At 40.3% G+C, this 23896-nt stretch overlaps 1 protein-coding gene across 2 annotated transcripts in view; it reads left to right on the top strand.

Moving 5' to 3' along the window:
- The window catches only part of jbug (filamin-type immunoglobulin domains fbug), a 1114928-nt gene that overhangs the window by 640382 nt on the left and 450650 nt on the right, over positions 1 to 23896 (top strand). The window lies entirely within an intron of this gene.

Below are 23896 nucleotides of genomic sequence, written 5' to 3'. Positions count from 1 at the left end.
AAAAACCAATCAGCTGCCACTCCTATATCAGTACCTCCTAATGCTCCACAAGTAACAAAGTTAATTATGAAAAAAAAAGAATAAGAAAGGGGAAGTCTCCCCTACTACCCAAGAAAACATGGATGTCGAGCAGAAGGAGGTACCTGAAGATTCAGTCTTGGAACCCTTTACGGAGGAAAAAATGGACACGGGACAGCGTCCATTCTTTCCCAAAAAAGATAAACCCAAGACTGATAAAAGTAAGCCCTCAGCACCTCTGAAGCCGCCTGATGGACCCACCAAGCCAAAATAATGGCTAAATTCCTACAATGGAATTGTCGTGGATTCCGGCGAAATAATGATGACATCAAGGCCCTCCTGCAAAAGCACGAGCCAGTTTGCTTTTGCTTGCAGGAGACATATCTAAAGGCAAATGATGATCCCACCATGCACAACATCACATTTTTTCGAAAGGATAGAATTGCGGATGGCTCTGTACATGGGGGAGTGGCTATCCTTGTGGGTAACCAGACCCCAGTGCAGCCCTTGCTAATTACAACTAGCATAGAAGCTGTTGCAATTCACCTTACGGTGGGATTTTTATTAACCGTCTGCTCTATCTATTTGCCACCTGGGACTGGCATCTCCCAGGAAGACCTTGATGATCTTCTAACGCAGTTGCCTCCCCCTTTCTTACTTCTCGGGGATTTTAATGGACATAACACCCTGTGGGGTAGTGCTAACATCAATGGAAGGGGACGAGTCATAGAGCATATGCTAAATGACAATGACCTTTCCCTTCTAAATACTGGAACAAACACCTTCTTCCACATGCCTACCCGTACTTTTTCTGCCATTGATCTCTCTATCTGCTCCCCTTCTCTACTCCCTTCACTCACTTGGGAAGTGGAGGAGAATCCATACAGAAGTGATCACTTCCCTGTGATAACCTCTTTACACAGTGGGAGACCATGTCTTCCCTTCAGGTTACCACGGTGGTAGATTGATCAGTCTGACTGGACTGCCTTCCAACATCAGGCAAATTTTGATCTTAGCACAGTCAGTCAAGAGCCTATCAATGATGCAGTGAAGTACATCACAGAAAATATTGTCCAAACAGCTGCGAATGCTGTTCCAAAAACATCTGCCCGGTTTCCACCATTTCCCAAACCTTGGTGGAATTCACAATGCACAGCAGCAAAAAAGGCTCAAAACAAAGCGTGGGGGATATTCCGCCGATATCCTACCAAGACCAACCTTATAGCCTTTAAACGTGCACGAGCCAAAGCATGATATATCCGCCGTCAGAGTCAAAAGGAATCGTGGATCCGTTTTACATCATCTATTAACCAGTCTACCAACTCTAAGGTAGTCTGGGATAAAATCCGGAAAATGAAGGGAAAATATACATCCCACCCTTCTTCAATCCTAGATTAGATTATAATGGATGCACTATTGCAGATCCAACTGCAATAGCCAATTCTCTTGGGGAAACATTCTCTAACATCTCTGCAACATCTTCGTATTCCCCAGAGTTCCTGGTCCTGAAATATAAAATCGAAAAACAGGCACTTAACTTTAAATCTAAGAGCATTTATCCCTACAATGGGGATTTCACTATTCAGGAACTGAAAAGAGCCCTCGCTGTTTCCAAAGCAAGCGCCGTTGGACCAGATGGCATCCATTATGAAATGATTAAACATCTTTCACCAAAATCTATGGATTGTCTGCTCCTTCTGTATAACAGAATCTTTACTGAAGGGCAGTTTCCGGACTCCTGGCGAAAGGCAATCATTCTTGCCTTTCCTAAGCCAGGAAAGGATCCAAAAGTCACCACCAATTATCGTCCTATTGCTCTGACTAGCTGTCTGTACAAAATCCTGGAGAGAATGGTTAATTCTCGTTTAATATGGTACTTAGAATCAAATGACCTTCTCTCCAACATCCAGTGCGGCTTCCGAAGGAACTGGTCCACTTTGGACCATCTAATTAGATTGGAAGCATCCATCCGGGATGCTTTCCTAAAACGCGAACACTTGGCATCTGTGTTCTTTGACATGGAGAAAGCGTATGACACAACTTGGAGATTTGGCATTTTAAAAGATTTACATAGCCTAGGCCTTAGAGGGCATCTCCCCTTTTTTATTCAAAACTTTTTAGCCAATTGATCATTCCAAGTTTGTGTGGGATCCTCACTCTCTCGCTCCTTTAGCCAAGAGGAGGGAGTACCACAAGGATCAGTATTAAGTGTCATGCTTTTTGCCATCAAAATAAATTCCATCACAGAACAACTTCCTCCAACTGTAAACAGTGCCCTCTATGTTGATGACTTTAGCATTTTTGTCAGTTTGTGCAACATGAGGGTTATTGAAAGACAACTGCAGAAAGCCATTGATAGTCTGAATTCCTGGGCATTTGCTAATGGATTCAGGTTCTCGCCGGAGAAGACTGTTTGCCGCAAGCGTAATCTTCATCCTGAACCTGAATTAAGGGTCGGACAAAATGCCATTCCAGTAGCAGCGAACATAAAATTCTTGTGACTCATATTTGATAAAAAACTGACCTTTTTGGATCATATTCGTCAACTCCGCACAAAGTGCACACGTGGGCTTAATATTCTCCGCTTGCTCTCCTCTACATCTTGGGGAGCAGACCGATGGACCCTTCTTTGGTTTTACCGTGCACTTGTGCGATCCAAACTAGATTATAGGTCCGAGGTATATTCCTCAGCCAGAGACATTGTCCTTCGATGGCTGGACCCTGTCCATCATCAGGCCCTACATATTGCTACTGGAGCATATCGCACATCTCCTGTCCAGAGCTTATACGTCGAAGCAAATGAACCACCATTATCGCTTCGACGTAAGCAGTTGTCTTTAAAGTATGCTTTAAAACTGAAATCCCTGCCAGACCATCCTACGTGGCCCTTCGTTTTTGAACCACGATGGGAAAATTTATATAATACCCGTAAGTCTGCCAATCATCCTTTTGGTATTCGTCTCCAAAAGCTACTCAAAGAACTTAATATCAAGGTAGACAAGGTTGCCCAAACACCAAAGCAACCATTTCCACCCTGGCATGCTCATGTCCCGGCATGTGACTTGTCTCTTAGAAATTGGGGAAAGTCGGACACTCCATCATGTCTACCTGCAGCTTCATTCAGCACACCGAACTGAATATTCCGATTTCGTGCCAGTCTACACAGACGGTTCGAAGTCGGAATCATATGTGGGATCTGCTGCTGTCTTTACAGACAGCACTACATCTGAGCAGATTCCCTCTGAATGCAGTATATTTACTGCAGAGGTGCATGCTATAGAGTTAGCCTTGGATCACATTAGTGAATGCCAATACCAACGGTTCATTTTATATTATGATTCTCTCAGCGTGTTACAGGCTTTAATATCTGAGATATAATCCTCATCCAGTTCTGTCTAGTATTCAGCAGAAGATTCACTTCCTCCTTGGACGTGAATATGATATCCGCTTCTGCTGGATTCCCAGCCACATTGGGATTAGGGGAAATGATTTGGCTGACGCTGCAACCAAATCAGTAATTCCCAATAATAACCGCTGCCTGTCAGTCCCCTACACAGACTACAGGCAAATAATACACCAAAAGATATATTCCCAATGGCAGGATTCGTGGAATAGACAGACTGCGAATAAATTATATCCTATAAAGCCTGTAATTGAACCGTGGCAGTCTAGTCTGCGCAGGAATCGTAAGGAGGAAGTTGTTCTTGCCCGGACCCGCATAGGACACAGTCATTTAACTCATTCGTTTTTGCTGAGGGCTGATGACCCTCCTATGTGTGTCCTGTGGCACAATTTTAACTATCAGACACATTTTAATTGATTGTCCAGATTTTAGTAATATCCGTTTTACTGCTTTTAAACATCTGACTGAGCCATATACACTCAGTCAGATTTTATCCGACGGTGACAATGTGTCTGCTATTTTTAGATTTTTAAAATCAATAAATATTTTTGCTCGTTTATAAAACTTACCTCTTTCTTATACCTCTTGACATAGGTGTAAGGTGTATTTAGTGTCAGATGGCACCAGGGGTTTCCCCCATCTCTGTGTTGCTTTCATTGTGGGTGTACCAGAGATTTAAAAGTGTGTGGGCTTTGTATCTGTGTGATGTCGTGTACCGTTGTTCATCTGGTCGTTTAGCCGCTGGACCCCTGCTGAGGCCCAACGTTGCCCCACCTTCGCCCCATGGAGGCAGACCAGGAACCCAGTAGTTTTAGTTTCACTCTTGCAGGTCCTGCCACCTAATTTCCTGAGATTTCAGAGGCTAGGACTTAAAAAAAAAAAAAAAAAACGCGTGCGCTCTTTTATATGCACGTACGTACAGACAGAGACATATATCCATCATCGTCGGTTTGATGATCGTTAGGTGAGGGGGCTTGCATAATAAAAGCCAAAAGAATGGGCGAACAGGAATTTTGACATAATTAAGTTTTTGTGTGTGGGAAATTCGCTAGCATAAAGATAGAGTGGGTGGGAGACTGAAGGCTGGGGGGGCGGTTAAGGTAGAATTATGGGGATGATAGAGTAGGCAACCCCAGAAGTCAGTGAGGCATGCCCATGCCTTGGTGAGGCATGGGGGTGCCGGGGGGACTGTCCCACCACCGGCACAGGGGAGGGGGTGGAAAGGCACCAGGCAAGGGAGCCCGGTGAGCTGAAGAACAGATGTTCTTTGGTTATAATGGTAGTGGGTTGTGGGCTGCGGCCATTTGGTTTCTCCTCGTCCTCCTCCTCGTGAACAGTGCCTGTGCATAATCCGAGAAGGCTCGATACTCCTCCTTTGTGTCTAGGAGGTGATGTTCTTGTCCCTGTGGTAAGTAGTGGATTCTGGTGAGTAAAACACCACGTAGGTCTTCATAGAGCCTGCAGTCATCAATTAGGTGCTGCCAGCTCTCCAGCCCCCTGCAAGTGCAAGTTGCATCAACCTGAATCCCAAGTAGAGACAGTTTGGCATTAATAGCTCCGTGTCCAGTTAAGAGGTACGTTGCTTGTAGACCTGGGGAGAACCAGTTGGGTGAGGTTGGGTAGTTTTGTTCAATATTGGGTAGAAATTTCTTTGTGATCTCTCCCTTTTGAGAGTTGCTCCACCTTTCCTGCAATGCCTGCTGCAGGTGAGTTTGTATCCTCTTCTTTTCCAGGTCCAGCGGGAGAGTGCCTGCGAGCACTTGCAGGGCGTGGGTGCTCACCGTGCGGCAAGTGCGAGTGATGGTTAGGAGGATGGATCTGTGAATTTGGTCCGTGATATGTCTGTTTACTGCTGTTGTAGTTTTTTGAAACCATGCACCGGATGCGTAGGTGACGATCGGAGTGAAGATAGCTCTGTAGAACAGTTTTAGGACTCGCTTTTTTAAGCCCCATTCTTTACGCGTGACCCTGGCAACCATGGCTGCGTAGCGTCTTATTTTTTTACGGAGATATTTCAGATGGTCCTGAAATGACAGTTTTTGGTCCAATATCACGACTAGGTATTTCAGTTGGTTGGAGAATTTGATTGTTTCCTGCCCAATTTTTATTTGCGGAGGCCGCCTAAGATCAAGGCGTCCCTTTAGTAGGATGGAGTTTGTTTTTGTGGAGGATATTTTGAGTTGATTTCGGTTTGCCCATTCTTGGAGAGTGGTCAGGGCCCGATTTGCGAGGACCTCTAACGCAGCTCTTGAGTTTGCCTGTATCGTCAGAATGAGGTCGTCCGCAAATGCCTGAGATTGTACTTCATTGAGATCGATGTTAAGAAAGGTGTCCAAGACAATATTCCACAGTAGTGGGCCGAGGACCGAACCTTGAAGGCAGCCCCGATGGACATGCCTGGAGAGTGTGCCATAGGGGGCGGTGACTTTGATGGTTCTGTTGCTTAGGTAACTTTTGATTGTGTTATAGAGGTTTTCCGGCATGTTGGCTTCGCGCAACCTCGCCAGGACGCTCGGCCACCAAAGTGAGTCGAACGCCCCAGCGAAGTCCACGGCTATCACTAGGAAGTACTTTGTATTACATCTGTTTACCTTGGTCAGGAGGTGAGTTTAGGCATCCACGGCGGAGGTTCCCCGTCTGAAGCCGAATTGGTTTGCTGAGGCCAGGCCTGCCTCATCATAGTAATGTTGGATCCGTGTGTAAAGTAGTCGTTCAAATAGCTTACTGATAACTGTCAAAAGTGCAATGGGCCAATAGGAGTCCGGAAGGTGTGGTGGCTTTGTTGGATTCTTTAGGATGAGTTTAACGTTTGCCATCTTCCAAGAATTCGAGAAGATACTTTCTCTGAGACAGAGGTTATATAGGTTTAGTAGTAAGTTCGGAGCGTACTCTACCGTTTTTTTGATAATTTCGGGTTCCAGAAGGTCCAGTCCAGGGAATCTATTTCCCTTTATTAGGTCTGCTGCATTGCTGATCTCTTCCATGGTGAAAGGGTGCTCTTTTGTTGCCGTTTGATGAGTCTTGTTGGCCTGGCAAACTCGGCTCTGTTCTGTTGTCATTGTTTGTATCTCTGGATGAAAGGCAGCGTCAAGGATATTGTTGATGGTGTGTTCCCAAGTGATAGTCAAGTTTCCTTCAGGTGTTTTAGTGGCTTCAACTACTTCCCTTCTGGGAAGTTTGTTGGTGACGATCTTGTATACAAATCCCCAAGGGTCCTTGTTTCCAGTGGTGGAGACCAGGCACTCCCAGGATTGGTTTTTCCTTTCTCTAATTTGTGCTGTATAGGCGTTTCTCGCCTCTTTGTAGCTCTGTCGTAGGGTTTCAATTTCCGCAATCGGCCAGGAGCGTCTGGCTCGCTGGAAGGCCTTTCTTCTTTCCTGTGCCTCTTTCCTGAGTCGCTGGAGGTTTTGATTCCACCAGGGTACTTTCCCTGGTGTTGGATTTTTCTTCCTGATGGCTGTGTCACTGGCTTGTTTTATGATTTCAGTCGTTTTAATTTGGAGGATTCTTGGGTCCTCGATACGTTGGAGTTCTCTCTGTCGTTGTTGTATGCTATTCCGTAGGGTGGTCTGGAAGAGTTCCCAGTCTGCCTTTGCTATGGCATATCTATGGGCAGTTTGTCTGTTCACAGGTACTGTGGCCAGTGATTTGTTTAGACTGAACGTAATGGCGCAATGATCAGACGTTGTCCAGGCCTCATGGACGGTCCATTTGGAAATGTTGTTGGCAGCATTCCTAGTTGCCATGGTAATGTCTATAGTGGCCTCCCATAATGTGTTGCAGAATGTAGGCAGATTGTTGGGTAAGTTTAGTACAGTTAATGTTGATGTTGCCAGGAACTCTTCCAACTTGGTCCCGTTTCTGGTACCCTGTCTATCTGGGGTATGGCTGTGCCACATTGGCGACCGGCAGTTAACGTCTGCTCCCACAATGATTTTTGCATTTGGGAGCATATCACTAGCCAGACTTGGGTACCTTACTGCGAAGTCAATGTCCTCACCCGGACGGCAGTAAAGGGCTATGACATAAAACGCGCCCAAGGCCTTGGTCAGTTGGGCACATGCGGCCCAAGATGTGCATAGCTGAGTGATTTTGGTCACCGTTATATCTGGGTTTCTTACCAAAATCGCTGCCCATGGGGTGTCATCCCCCGTTTGGACTACTTTGTATGTTATGGGATAGCCCCTGACAGCCTTCATATGTACATATGGTTCTTGTAATATTACTACATCAATGTTTTCTTCTTCCGCCTTCTTGCGTATTTGGTCGGCGACCGCCTTGGCTCTATGTGCATTTATCTGCATGAATTTAACCTCTGTGATGTTATATTTTTTAGGATGTGTTCCCATAGTTGAGTCTTGATTGGAATAAACTCTTTGCTTTCAGGTATGTAGGATATTGACCATCTCTGATTGAATGTGCGCTATCTAACTTTAAACTCTTGCAGTTTGCACAGGTTGGGTCGGTGTTTTTGTTTGGGCAGTCACGGAAGGCGTGACCTTTTGCCGAACAATGCCCGCATGTGGAAATTGTCTGGGTTCATGTGTGGGTTGTATGCCCAAGTTTGCAGCACCTGTAGCATTTGGGCACAGTCACATGCTCCCGAAAGCGGTGACTGCCCCAGTTAACATAGATTCTGTTCTGGGTGCTTAAAGCCCTCCATGCCATGGGCGCGAGCTCGACAACCCAGTTTTGACGGCTTCCGTCCCTTGACTTGGTTATGTACTTGGGCGTCACTAGGTCTTCCTTATTCCTGTCCGGAAATATGACCTGTAGATTTCTTTGGAATAGCTCCTCTGATAGGTGATCTGGGGTAAGGTCTTTGGCCAGGTCATATATTACGATTGAAGGGCCTTGGTTTTTGGGCGCAGCAGCGGTTAGTCTTAGTTCAGGTATTTTCGGATTTTCTATTATTCTTTGTGCTTCCTCTGTGGTTTCCGTTTCTATCAGTAGTCCGACATTCCTTGTTTTCCTTACGGCCTTTATTCTTGTTGTCTTAAATTCTTCGTTTAGGTTAGTCATTATTTGGGATTTGAGTTGTTTACTGGACTGGTTGTCGTGGGGTTTCGTTGGTCGTAGGACCACTAAGTGTGGTTGTTTAGGTAGGATCTTTCTTTCGGGTTCGGGTGCTTTGCCGGCCACTATCGAGTCACTTGCTGGTGTCCTCAGCGCTTGTGCATACGACGGAGCGCGCTGTAGCATTTGTTTGTCTCCATCCATGTTTCGTGCTTCCAATATTGCTTCTGCCTTCTGTAGTTGGCCGAATGTGTTCATTAAGATGGCTTCAAGTTTATTCCATTGGTGTACGATTTCTGCTCATAATACGGATGTTATTTTGCTGCAGTTTTCCTTCATCAGATTTTCTAAGGCCGTTCGCAGCAGTAATGTTTGCTCTGGAACGGTTCCCTTTGGTAGTGTTGGATCGAGTTTAGCATTTTCTGAAGGCTTGGGTTGGTCATCTGTCCCTCCTGGGTGTTCATGCTGATCCTTTATTTGGCTGGTGCTCCGGGTTTTCCGGTCAGATTTTGGTACTGTTCTATTTTTGTTTTTTCTTTTGGCAATTGGTCTATGATCCTCGGCCTCTTCCTGTTTCTCTTCAGTTTGGCTGAGGGTACCAATCTCAATGACTTCCATGTCGTTTTCATGCATTTTATTTGTTTTCCGGAAAATCGGAATTGTCTGGTTTATCGAGGTGCTGCTGTTTTCCTACACAGGTCTCTTCGGGAGTTGCTGAAAGATGCCTCACACGAGTCCGTATGTTAATTTGGAGAGGTACACTACTATGTGTGTATTTTTCCTTCCCCCAACGAAACACATGGGGGGAAACAGCCGAGGGTAGAAATTCCCCTAGGATGATGGGAAATTTTTCCTTAGCGGTTTCTGAGGACGCTAAAGATGATGGTCAGATGAAAAGATCAAAAAAGTTGGGAAATGCACGAGAGAGAGAAGTTCCACTTCACCATGCAAGTTTATGGCAGAGAGGGGGGGGGAGCAGTCACTGAACGCATAGTTTGTAATTAAAGGTTAACTCAGTCACAAGAAAGTTGAGGCTCTCGTTCAGCCCAGGGTACGCGCTATTTGGGGATCCTTCCCCAGTCAAGGGCCAGATCCTAGCACGGCAGCCGCGTTATACCAGAGCACTTCTCTATTTTCCCTTCGCGAGCCGCATGGTGACCATACAGTCTCACAAACAAAGGAAAACAGAGAATAACGCTAGTATCTGGCTTAAATTCCAAAAGAAAAGCAAAGGTTTCTCACCAAGGCACTCCAATAAGGTTAGTCTTCTTGTGGAAATACATTGTAGCACTTACACTGTTGATTAAATACTTTTTTTTTTCCTAATTTCCAATGTTCAGTTTCTTAGAACGAATGTCACGAAATCTCCTCAGCACTGTTAATTGGTTGATACGTATTTTCCTCCCTCTTGACATAGTGACCTAACTAATTAGGTCACTGAAACTTTAAATTTTTTATAAATGACATGGTCTTGGTGCATTATAGCCTTAGTAGCTAATGCGCCAATAAAATCAAAACAAAACAATAAAACAAAAACATTCGAAAAATCCAATTCTTGGAATAGACAAATGAAAAGGGCAACTTAGCTTTATGACCACCTGCATCAGATTAGCAGCTGGTTTATGACCTTGTCCTTCCATGAAAAGGGACTATACAATAATGTATTGGCTTTCAGCTTGTCGCATTACCATATTTACAAATTGTGTTGTATTCACTGAACTATAAATTTTTTTCGGGACTTATAAGAATTTTGGAAATGGGAATTCTAAGATCATTGTTTGCATTTCAGGACTTCTAAAAACGTATGCATTTCGGGCTTCTAAGAACTTTGTATGTGGATTACTTTATCATTTTAAAGTAAAATCAGTTAGAAACAAAAGCTTCCTTCGGAAACATGCCTACTACTAAAAGAAAATTTGTGTGTTAAAACGTGATGCAAAAAATGCTGAATGTGTAAAAAGTTTTCTTTGTGCTCTTCAAGTGTATCAACATTGTGGAACAATAAAGATGTTTATAGCTCTGCACTGAGAAAGAACATAACTGAAAAAAATAAAATAATAATATTTAGAAAATGCGAGGTTACAAACGTTGATGAAGCATTGTTTCAATGGGGCACTACACAAGAAGTGCTGGATTTTCAATAGACGGTCCGATCTTGATGTCCCAAGTGGAAAAATTTGCAAAAAACTGACATAACATCGTTTATGCAAAAATGAATGGAGAATCTCGATCTGCAGATCCAATAATGGCAAATGAATGGATTGATCATGTTTGAGCAGAAATCAGGAAAGATTTCAATGACGAAGACATCTACAGTGCCAACAAAACAGGACTTTTTATAATTTGACACCTGACAATATATTTTAATTCAAAGGAGAAGAATGTGTTGGTGGGGAAAAAAAAAAAAAAACCAAAGTCTCGCTTGACAGTGGTTGTATGTGCAAATGTGACACGAACTGACAAAAAAAAAACTTTGTTATTGGAAAATCGTTAAAACCTGGGTGTTTCAAAAATGTAAGGAAACTTCCTCTGGATTACACTGGAAACAAGAAAGCCTGGATGACTTTGGATATTTTTCGGCAATACATAAATGATTAGAATAAGGAGCTATTCAAAAAGAAAAAAAATATTTTATTGTTAGCTGATAACTTTCCTACACATCTCCAGATTCAAACTTTGTCGAACACTAAGCTGCTGTTTTTGCCTGTCAATGCGACTTCAATTGTACAACCAATGGACGTAGGTGTAATCAAGAGGTTTAAAAGGATTTTATAAAAGATTTCTAGTTCATCTGATCGGTCAAAGAGAACAGAAATTTACCTAGTCTATATCGATATTGGATGCTATAAATTTATTTAATGATTCGTGGAACAATATTACTCCGACAACCATATCGAATTGCTTCAAGAAATCAAAAATTAAATTCAAATGAAAGTTCAGTTGTAGATGAAGATGATGGAAATGAAGAAAACAACTTACCATTATCCAAATAGTTGCTACGTAACAAAGTTGTAGGTTTTAATATAGATAACATCATTGAATTTGTACGAGTCGATGACAACTTGTTAACTAATGGCCTTCCTACAGAGAGTGACATTGTAGATGATGTCTTGAGGAAAGAATATAATGACGATGATGATATGATGACAAGTGAAAGTGATTCAAAATCAGTGCAGACAATCTCACAAGCTCAAAGTGCAATAGACACATTAGTCATTTTTTTGAAGGAACTGAGGCGATTAAGTGGGGTTTTAACATGTTGAGTGTTTTAAGGGGAAACTTAAGAAATATCAAAGTGAAATCTTTAAAACAAACATCACTTTTAAGATTCCTAAATCTTAATTAATTGAAATCATGTTTATTATTAAATAGTATTGTTTTTAATTACATAGAAATAAATTGTTTTTAGTGTTAAGTGCATTGTAGTTTAGACAAGCGTATTATTACAAATAATATGTAGGTATATACAGTAGGGCCTCGACTTATGATGATATCGACATGTGATATTCTCAGGAACCAAAATACCATCCATGCTATCTTTTATTTTAGGGACCAGTGATATCTGCAGGTACCAATGGCTTTCTGACATAGCTGGAATGATACAAGAGTGGAAATTTTCACACGCATGGAACATCACTCGTATGATTGTTCTCAAAGCAATTAGCATCTTTGTTATTGTTCAACAACGTTATGGTTCAACGTGTGGCCCTTGTAACATCACTTGTACGACTCTTTCAGATCTATGACGATCTGAAACTTCAAGCTCCATCAACCAGTGGCAGTTCTATGCTCTTTGAAGACTTGAAAGTCAGCAGAGGCTGGTTCAAGCACTTAAAAAAATAAAAAAAAAGAAGGGTGAATATCAATAGTGTTGAAAGGCATGAGGAGGCATCCAGTGCTGATAATAAAGCAGCTGTGACCTTTAAAATTGAATTCCAAGGATTAGTTGATCAGGAGGGTTATCTTCCCCAGCATGTTTTTAAAATTTACAAAATTGGACTCTTCTGGACACGAATGCCCAGGAACACATACATCACTAAGGATGAGGCTAGTTTAATGGGAATAAGTCTATGAAAGATAGGCTCACTCTTCTGTTGGTTGTTAATGCCTCTTGAGATTTTAAGCTGAAGCCTTTCCTTATGTATCACTCTAATACCCCCATAGTATTTAAACAACAAAAGGTCAATAAATTCATGCTGAGAGTGTTTTGGTGAAGTAACAAGAAGGCCTGGGTTACAAGATATGTCTTCAGTGAATGGGAGTTTTAAGTTTTCTGTCCTGTGAAGAGTTATCTTCAGAAAAATAAGCTTCCTGTGAAGGCACTGCTCCTGCTGGATAATGTGCCAGGACATGATCCCAATCTTGTTCGATCGCTTCAGATACAATTTGACTTTGTTCAAGTCAAATTTTTGCCACCCAACACCATTCCTCTTCTTCAACCAAACAATCAAGTGATTGCAAACTTCAAGAAAATCTACAACACAAAAATGTTCACAAGTTGCTTTGCAGCAGCCTCTGGTGAAAATGCTCTCACCCTCAAAGATTTTTGGAGGTTGAAGTTCAACATGCTGGATTGTGTGAGGTTGATTGTAAGTTCTTGGAATGATGTTTCCACTAGGTGCTTAAATTCAACCTGGAAAAAGATCTGGCCTTTAAATATTCATAACGTTGATGGATTTGAGGATGATGGTGCTTTGACAAATGATATTGTCACTCTTGGTAAATCAATGGGTCTGGGGGTTGGCAAGAGGATGGAGGACCTTATTGACACTCATGGGTGTGAGCTATCAAAGAGGAGATACAAGAGTTGGATAAAATTATGGAGAGTGACACTGTACTTCAGGAAGCTACAAAAAGTCATCAAAATCAGTCCATTTGGACAGTTTCTTTGCCAGTAGCAACAAAAGACTGAAAAGATGCGGGACGCGTCATATAGTCCCACCACCACTACGCCACCATTGATTTCATCAGCTCTGCACTTCAAGTCTCTTTTTTGTTTGTTTGTTTTTTTTTTTAAGTTGTTTTATGGCTATTTATTAAGTAATCTTTATAAAAAAAATAATAATAATTTTTAATGTAAAAATGAAGTAAAACATGCAAGAAATACCTGTTTTATGTATTGTTGGGGAACGAATTACAGAAATCAATGTATTATTGGTTTCAACATACAATGAGTTTTGTGGAATGAATTACAATGAGATGTTGAGGTCTCACTGTACTTATATTATTTTTTTCTCTTTAATATTTCTTTTGTTTTTTCGAATCTATCTTTTTTATCAAGTTATTGAGAATTTAAAAAAAAAATTGTTATAACCAAGTTCGACTGTTCTTGGATTTCAGGAAAGCTTTTGACACTGTTGCACATGGAAGAATGCTTTACAAATTGGTATAGTATGGCATTACGGGCAACTTGCTGCAGTGGATAAAGGAATAGTTGAGTGGGAGAGGGCAGAGAGTGGTAATAAATGGACACTGCTCTATGTGAACTAATGTTATTAGTGGAGTCCCCTTGGGTTTGGTGCTGGACCCATTGTTGTTTTGTGTGTTTATCGATGAAGGTATATCATTCTTAATATCCTAGTTTTCAGATGATACAAAGGTTGGCAGGATTGTTAATGACAATAAAGGCAGTGTGCTACTGCAACAGGATCTAGAAAAGTTAGGCAGATGGGCTGAGAAGCAGCAAATGAAGTTTAACATTGACAAATGCAGTGTACTGCATATGCGGGGCCTCCATAGCCAGGTGGGCAGGAGCAGCAGCGTGTAGCACATGCTTCTTGATTAGACCGGGGTTTGAGCCTGTGACCACCAAATACGGAGGATGCAGAAAGGTCAGGGAATGAACACCGCATATCCCAAGAACAATATGGCCTTAGTTGCTAATGCTCCTAAATACCAAATAACAGCATTGCATATGGGAAGCAATAACCCAAGAGAAATGTACTAATTATGTCATACTGAATGAAGATGAGAATGAATGAGACTTGGGGTAATTGTGCAGTCAAATATGAAGTTCTCTGAGCAGTGCAGACAGGCTGCCATACCAGCCCATGGAGTTTTGTCAATGATATCTATATAGCAATTTTGCTAGCAGAGACAAGGTGATTATTCCTTTGTATAAATCAAGGGTCAGGCCACACCTTGAGCACTGCATACAGGTCTGGAGCCCTCATTTTAGATGTAGAGTTGCTAGAATGAGTACAGAGAAGGGCAACAAGATTGGTGAGAGAAACAAAGGGCTACTATTATCAAGAGAGGCTTCAGTTCTGCAAGTTGCAGCATCTGGAGACTAGGCACCTGTGAGGTGATCCGAATGAGGTGTATAAGGTTTTGAATGGTTTGAGCAGACTCAATGCTGATGGGATACTTCCGCTTGCTCAGATTAATTACGTGAGGGAGCATAAATTCAAATTGATGAAAAACAATTATAGAATAGATGGACACTGCTCTATGTAGAATAGATGGACACTTGAGAGTTTAAATAAATTTAAGGCTGAACTAGACAAACAAGTGTGGAATGGGATAGTTTTTTTTTTTTTTTTTTTTGCTGATGCTGTATAAGCTTGCTTCCTTGCATCATATGCCTCAACTAATGCTAATATAGCATTCTGTCTCCGACATGAAATCTTATTTTGACTTTCAGTATACCGTAGTGTATGACTTTCAGTATACCGTAGTGGTATGACTTTCAGTATACTGTAGTGTACGACTTTCATTAAAGCTGTGTGTCTAGTATGCAATGTCAGACCATGCATTCCAAATACACTATTGCATTACCGATCTTACAAATAATCATATTCCCAGCCAGCTTGTCAAGGAAACCCTTACTTGTGTTAGATGCGGCTCATTGTAGCACAACTGCAAAGTCTTACTTTTCCACAACTAGTAGGACCAAATTGCAAAAAAAGACCACCTTGCTTATGTTAGAATGTGTGATCATCAGAAAAGTGAGAGCATATCTGAAATTTAAAACAAATTATAATGTTTTCTACCTGGAAGAAAAATGAATTATCCCCCCACCAAACATTTTTTCAGATTATATAAAAACCCTGTTCCGTAATATACAAACTCAAAATGTCCAATCACCAACAGGAAATGGGTACTGAATGGAAAAGCTATAGATCATCCTGTTGTGCAAATTTTTGTTGAGGAAAAGCTTGGAAACAGGAAAGCCATTCTTTTTGGATAAAACAAAAGTGAAAAATACAAACCTCAGCACCTCAGAAATGCTCAAAATTTTGACAAGAAATAAATAATGATCATAAAACTTCAATGGAATTACCATGGTTTCTGAGCCAATATTGATGACCTATATATATGACCTTACTTCTAAATGCTTGCAATATGTATCTGCCTCCAAGACACATATATGAAACTACAGGATATCCCTAACTCTGTCAATATAACATCTGTAGGAAGAATAGAACATATCAACAGAACACACATGATGGTGCAGTTATTGTAACAAATATGCATGATTTTAGTGAACATATATTGTTGAATTGTTCCTTGAGGCTGTCAGCAGCAGTCGAAATTGCTACTAACATCCATATTAGTGTACTACTTATATATCCCACCAAACTATATCATCTAACAAAATGAGCTAGATAAAGCTAGATAACATGAGCAGTAATACAGAAAGACAAATGATACTGAATCTAAAGAATAATGGTGTACTTCTAAATAGTAGAGAAGTCATAATATCCAAGTTCTATTCAGAAATTTGGACATCACGGTAGACAATATTGCCCATTCACTGAGGCAATCTCTTCCAACCTGGCATACTCACATTCCTGCCTACAATCTCTCCTTTAGAAACCGAGAGGATAGTACTCTATCTGCTGTCTACCTGCAATTCTTCTCAACCCACCGATCTGAGCATTCTGACTTCTTGCTAGTCTTTACGGATGGTTCAAAGTCAGAGGTGTCTGTCGGATCTGCATCTGTCTTCCCATTTGCTGAATGCAGCATTTTCTTTCGGATCTGCATCTGTCTTCCCATTTGCTGAATGCAGCATTTTCTGTCGGATCTGCATCTGTCTTCCCTTCCGAATGCAGCATTTTCACTGCCGAGCTGCACACAATTGAATCAGCCTTGGATCACATATAAACACACCACCAAAAATGCATTATAAATACTGATTTTCTCAATTCATTGCATGCTTTGTCATCGATGAGGTGTAATCCTGTCCCAGGAACAGCAGAGGATATATTCTCCTTTCTGAATCGGAATTTGATATTTGCTTCTGCTGGATCCCCAGTCACGTTGGAATCTTAGGCAATGATTTGTCGGACACCGTAGCCAAATCAGTGATTTGTTCTAATTCTTGTCTGTTAGTCCCCTATATAGACTACAGGCAAGTAGTACAAAAGAAACTTGTTTTTCAATGGCAACACTCTTGTCATGGGTAGGCTGAAAATAAGTTATACAAGATTAAGGCTGTAATCGAACATTGGCCACCTAGTCTGTGTAGGAACTGTAAAGAGGAAGTTGTAAGTTGTTTTCTAGCTCGGCTCTGCATAGGACTCATCTATCTGACGCATGCTTTTCTGCTGAGGGCTGATGACTCCCCTATGTGCGAGCTTTGAGACACCATTTTAACACCGAAATATATCGGTATTGACAGTCCTAGATTTTTCAATCCATGCCATTTATGTTTCAGCACTTTTATCTATCTGACTGAACCCTATACACTCAATTAGATTTTTTTTAAATGACAAAGATGACATGTCTGCAATTTTTAACTTTTTAAAAATTACAAACCTTTATACACATATATAAATGTTTTTATACTCATCATGTATACTTCCTTTTTTTACCTGAATTTATTTTTATATAAATTCACTTGTCTTTTAGACATTTGTACATATTGATATAGCATCTTTTATTAACTTTTGTCTTATTTAAACATTGAACTTGGTGCATCGTATCCTTAGTCACCCATGTGCCATAGAAACCAAAATCAATCAATTGAGCCAGTAGATCCACATTCTTCCTAAAAAACATGCTTCTAGATCTGTAGGCAGAGCATAGGGTGTGGCCTAACCTTTGCCCTTATACATCATAATAATCACTTGCTTATCCCTGCTGCAAAAATCCCTGTATATTGTTTCCATGAGGTGTCCTAGCACCCCATTAGTGAACCTAATATCTAACTACACATTTCTCAGATCTGTTTCATTCACCACTATCCAAATGTGGCACCACACATTTGGTTTCTTATTCTGTGATTATTGCTCCCTATATGAAGTACTTTGCATTTGTCAATGTTAAACTTCAATTTCTGCTTCTTAGAGACCATCTGGGCCGAATATCAGTCTAAGAAAAGCAGTGCCTACTGGTAACTCTCTATCTTCCCTCACTCAGATACTTCTTTATCCCTTGCAGTAACTTTCCATTAATCCCATGCTTCTCCAATTTTCCTTGGAACAGAAGTCAAGATAAAAGGCATGTAATTAGTCATCTCACCCTTTATTATTATTATTGGCCATATGGTGCAAGGAAGTCTGCGGCTTATGCTGCACCAGGCAAAAAACATTTCTGAATTACCCAGAGAGAGAGAGAGAGAGAGAGAGAGAGAGAGAGAGAGAGAAGTAGAAGGGAGTCACCAAGAAAGAGAAGAATGATGATATTCAGTACAGGACCCTGAGTGTGCCAAGTCCATACCAAATGTGAGCCCCTGGGGTTGCTTTGATTCCCCTTTGTGAATTGGGAATACATTCTCCCATCTCTAGTCCATAGAGAACTCCTCTGAATCCAAGGGTACTCCCATAATTATAGCTAAAGGTTTTCTGACCTCTTCTGCTGTCTCTTTTAATTTAATTGAATACATCCCATCCATCCTAGATGCCTTTTTTTTACATTAAAATTCTGAAATTTCTCTTCCAATTTCTTCTCAGTTATCAGAAAATCATTCAGCTCCTGTTAGAATTTGTTACACTTCTAGCATCCCCTTCCCTAAAATATTCTGTGTGAGTGTAGATGCAAAATATCTATTGAATTTGTCAGTAAACTTTATTATTATTAGCCATATGGTGCAAGGAAGCCTGAGCCTTATGCTCCACCAGCCAAAAAAAAATTTCTGAGTTACCCTGTGTGTGTGTGTGTGTGTGTGTGTGTGTGTGTGTGTGTGTGTGTGTGTGAGTGAGTGAGTGAGTGAGTGAGAGAGAGAGAGAGAGAGAGAGAGAGAGAGAAGTAGAAGGAAATCACCAAGAAAGAGAAGAATGATGATATCCAGCTGAGGACCCTGGGTATGCCAAGTCCATGCTCACCAGATGTGAGCCCCTGGGGTTAAACTGGGGTTTACATAAATGAAGAAGCCTTTGCTATTTATCTCTGTGTTCTTCACCAAAGGCTTCTTGTAAAATTGCCATATCACGCCTAACCTCCTTTGTGACTTAATTGCATACTAGTTTTTATCTGCTGCAGGCTCCCGTATCACTAATTATTTTATGATCAGGCCACATTTTTCTTTTTTGTCAGTAGTCACATCAATTCTTCTAACAACCATTTATGTATAAGCCTTGAACAGTATCTCTTATTTGCTATAAAAGCCTAGTAACTTGTGTGATTACTTACCTGAATTCTTCCATTTAGAATTTGTTGTTGATAACATCATTAGTTGGTCCCAATGAATAAAATTTATAAACTATCTGAGATCGTTTTTGTCACCCTTTATGAACGTAAACGTCCTTCTCTTTGCCCTTGACAGTTACACCTTTAAGTTAAATCCCCCATCAATATGCCGTGATTGCTGCCACCTGGTGGTTCTTTTATCTACAAATTTTTAATGCATGAGGAGTTGTTGTTGATAGTCAGATCAAGGGTATTGCATTTCCTTGTTGACTCTCTAACTTATGTAGAAAGCAGTCATCCAATAAATACACAGTGCTCTTTCTACTGCTTGAGTGACCAGTCCCAATTTTATCAGTATCCGGCAAGTTAAAATCCCCCATTATTTGATTTACTGGCCCACTCTCTTTTTGTTTCTGTAGTTGTTCGTTATACTTATCACATTTGTTAGGCCTGTAACACACCCCCTACTCTTATTTTTCTTTTCTCACTATTTATGACACAGCAAACTGATGCAACGTTGCAGTGGCTACTTATTTTTGTTGGGTGCATTTCGATTTAATATGTTTCCCAGCTAAGAGCATAATTCCTTTCCCTCATGGTATATTTGTAACGCTTAAACAGTGTGGACTACTTCTACAACACAAGAACTGAAACCAGTGGATGGTTTCAGTTCTTGTGTTGTAGAAGTAGTCCATATCCATCTTGCACTGGGCTATGAGGTCAATCACTAATTACAAAAACACAACCCAATACTGCACAACACAAAAAAAAAAAAAAAAAACTGTCCTTTCAGTACGCATTGTATTTCCCATATTGATATTCTGCATCCCTTATCGCTACAGTATCTGTGTTTGATTTCTTAACCAGTACTTTAAATTCATCAAATTTGTATGCTTATATGTCTAGCATTTGTGTACCTGCAATAGGGATTGTTTCCCGGGATCCCAGTTGATTTTAGCTGCGGGATTTATCCCTGGAAATTTTCTTTATCCCGGGATTTCCCGGTCTGAAATACTAACTTTAATAATCAATACTTAGTCTTACACACACATTATATATAGATATATATGCGATCATCATGCGCTGGCAAGATTAATAGTTTCTTCATAATTTGAGATATCGTCAGCAATAAAGATGTGTATTATTTGAATTTAGAAAAATATTTATTTTCATACATTACATTTGCAATATATATATAAAGCATAAAGCGAAAGGCCAGCACTTTTTTACATATCTCTGTAATTTCATCGTCGTCATTTCTCAACTCTCGACTGAGTCAACTGAGTTGACTTGAGCTCTCGTACATGTTCACGATTATACATGTCATTTGTCCTAGAAAGATCCTCTTGCAGTTAAGCAGCTTTATATATATTTTATTGTTTTAATATTTTGTGAAGATGGAGAGATCAAAAACATTCGTCTGGTAGTACTTCATTAAATGTAATAATAATGAAGAAGCAAAGTGTAGTCATTGTGGTGCAATACTGAAATGTAGAGGGTTTTCTACAAGTGGCTTGCTTCGGCATTTAAAAACTAAACATTCTATTGAGAAGCCTACGTCAGCAAACATATAGAGGTACTACTTCAAACATTCTGCAGGGGATGAATCTATAGAAAGCCCTTCGAAATGTTTAAAAAGTGTTCATTCTCAGCTAACATTGTTTAGTTTTTTAAAGAAAGACACAAAAGAAGAAATCATTGCAAAGCTTGTAGCTGTAGATGGAGATTTCCTATCAGTGCCATATGTAAAAGTGAATTTATTCAGCAAGCATTCAGTGAAAAAGGTTTGCTTCTTCCTAAAAATCCCAATCATGTTATGCAATTAGTGTATAAACAGTATAATATTATAAAAGAAAATATAATAAAAGAAATTGAACAATCATTAAAAAATGTTAAGAGATTCGGCCTTTCTCTAGACGAATATTCGTCGCTTAAAAACAAACGTTATTTAAATATCAATGTTCATCAAGATAAAGACAAATTTTGCAATCTAGGAATGATTGCTATTAATGGTAGAATAAACACCGAAGAAATGGTTGAAGAAGTAAAACAGAAGTTATTGGAGTTTAAATTATCAATAGAGCATCATATAGTTGCATGCGTAACGGATGGCGCGAGTGTTATGGTGAAATTCGGACAGTTGATAGATTGTGAACATCAGCTTTGCTATGCCCATGGTATACATCTTGCAATATGCGATGTTCTATACAAAAGACAGAATGATTCAAAAGGTGTAATTGAGGTAGAAACAACTGAAGACAGCGAGGAAGATTTAGAAGAGGATGAAACGGAAAATTACGATTCAGTTCTAAGCTATGAAAACAATCCTGATACGGAACAGAAATGTGATTTCAGAGATGACCTATTCTCCGGTGCATTAAACATAGCTAATATCATTAATAAAGTTAGAACGATTGTGCGAATGGTTTGAAAGTCTCCCTTGAGAAATGATACTCTTCAGAATTATGTTAAATCTTCATTCAAGCAAGAAAATTTAAGCCTAGTACTCGATTCTAAAACTAGATGGAACAGTTTGGTAGCCATGTTAGAATGATTCTTACAGTTAAAATCACAAATTGAAAAAACAATGATTGACTATAACATGAAAACTCCAATATGTGAAGCAGAGTATACAGCTCTTAATTAATGACCTTGTGCGTGCGTTGAAACCCGTCAAAATCGGATTGCAAAACCTTTGCAGTCGTGATGCGACACTTCTTACTGCAGAGGGAGTTTTTTCTTTCATCATACAAGAACTTTCTGAGCAAAATTCTATCTTTTCGCGAAAAGTTCAGGAAGCACTAATTTTAAGGATAAACGAGAGAAAGCAAAAAGCTTTGGTTGGATTATTGAAGTATATAAAAACCGGAAAAACGTATTATAAAAGAAATAGAAAAATAGTAGAAACCGAGTTGCAACAATTTCCAAGTAAGTCAGCTTTGTTGGTTACAGCAAGATGAATATTGTAGTTATTTGGTTTTTAGGAGCATTAGCAACTAAGGCCATATTACAGCAAAACAAATAATAACTCGTCTTGGGTTTTCCGCTTCTGAATCATTGCAATCTGATTAATCAAATTCCGACTCCGAGAAAGAGTGTGACAGTGAGAGCGAAAGACAGCAGACGCTTTGTGAGAAATTGGCGCGTCGAATCAAAAAAAATGAATGTGTTTCTAAAGACCCTCAACACGAAGCTGAAGGTTAATAATAACACTTGCAAAGAATATATCCAAGGAGTTCGAAATCTTTGAGGCAACTGGTGAAAAAACAACAAATGTATTAAAATTAATGGACGCTCTCGAATCCATACCACTAACAAGTGTAGAAGCTGAAAGGTCCATTTCGGCTGCAGGACTATTTATAACCAAACTTAGAACTAGACTCAGCGATAAGAGTGTAAATTGCCTGTGTTTCTTACATTCATATTACATGTCAATTGCCAAATCAGTTTCAAAATAAACTAAAGTGAAATAAATTTTTGTTTAACAGTGTAGTCACTAGTCTGTCAAGGTTTAAAAAGAACACGTTAAGTTTCTGAAAAGTAAGTTTTGAATTCGTTTCAATTTGTAGTTTATATATTCACACACATATATATATATATATATATATATGTGTGTGAATAAATAAAATGCTGAAAAATTTTCAGTTTTAATTCCACCTACAATAATCCCGGGATTACCGAAATCCGGGAAAAAGACAATCCCTAACATGCAAGTATACCCACACTTGGTTTTACTCTTAGTAACCCTAATACAGCTCATTTATTTGTTTGTTCCATGAGTATCCCTTCCTCTCTTCCCTTCTTAACTGTTCTTGTGATCCCAGACCTTTTTTCCAAGCTGCTGCAAGTCCCAATAGAAGCACCTACAAGCGTTATGGCAACAGAGCTGGGAAACCATGCAGAAAGGAGACATCATGAGGTGATTCCTCCCAACTATAAACCAAACTCACCTAGAACCCCCCTCCCTGGTTCTCACCTGGTCTTCACATGACGTTTATCATCACTGGACATGGCGCCTTCTGTCAGAAACTTATGGGATTTAAAGAACCGCAATGCCATTGTGGAGAAAAATAATCCTGGGGACATCTCATGTATGAGTGCTCACTGCTGCTTGATGAAAACACATACAAGGGATTAACCATGTATGCGCAAGAAATTTTCGCACCGAGGCAAGCCAAGATTGCTTAAATGAGAACGTTGGATTATGCTGCCCAAGACCCGAATCAGACATGCATGCATTAGCTCCTTCTTTGCGAGAGGATACAGTTAGGGATTAAGACAGAAGTAAGAGGATAAAGGATTTGCAAGTTGCCCCGACAACTTGCAAATCCTTTAAGAGTAGGAACACCGCTGTCACTCATAGAGTGCGGGATACTGCTGCAGACCCTTTGTTGGCTAGGATCAGCTGGCACTGTGTAGAACTACTGAGTTCAGGATTTAGACTCCAACCCACAAGGGTTGGATATTGTCGACTCTCTAATTGCAGAATACAGAGTCCAATGGCCTCTGGTGATTATGCAGGAGCACCTGTCTCCTGCAATTTTAACTCCCACTCCCAGACCCCTATTTTTGCTTCACTAAGAGCAGACTCCTCCTCAGCTTTCAGTCTGCTCTCCTTTCCCCTCTTTCTGTCTCTTTTAATCTGTAACTCCGTTGTATGTTTTTTGTTTTTTTTTAAACAGCCTCTGTCAGGAAGCTCAGGCCACCCTGGCAAAGGCCAGCCACAGTATAATGGGCAGCCTGGCTCACCTCCTTGTGTTGATGGCAGGCAACGTGGGGTCCCAATAGGGCTCTGTGGTCAAGTAGCCAGAGACACAACAACAAAACATAACACTACTCTGACAGAAACCAAACATTAAAACATTACACTTTTTCTGTATTTTA

Source organism: Mastigoproctus giganteus, chromosome 9 (genome assembly GCF_048544385.1).
Source record: "Mastigoproctus giganteus isolate SK-2022 chromosome 9, ASM4854438v1, whole genome shotgun sequence".
NCBI classification, from domain to species: domain Eukaryota; kingdom Metazoa; phylum Arthropoda; class Arachnida; order Uropygi; family Thelyphonidae; genus Mastigoproctus; species Mastigoproctus giganteus.
Note: the sequence above shows the minus strand (reverse complement) of the source record. Positions and strands in the feature narration are given on the sequence as shown.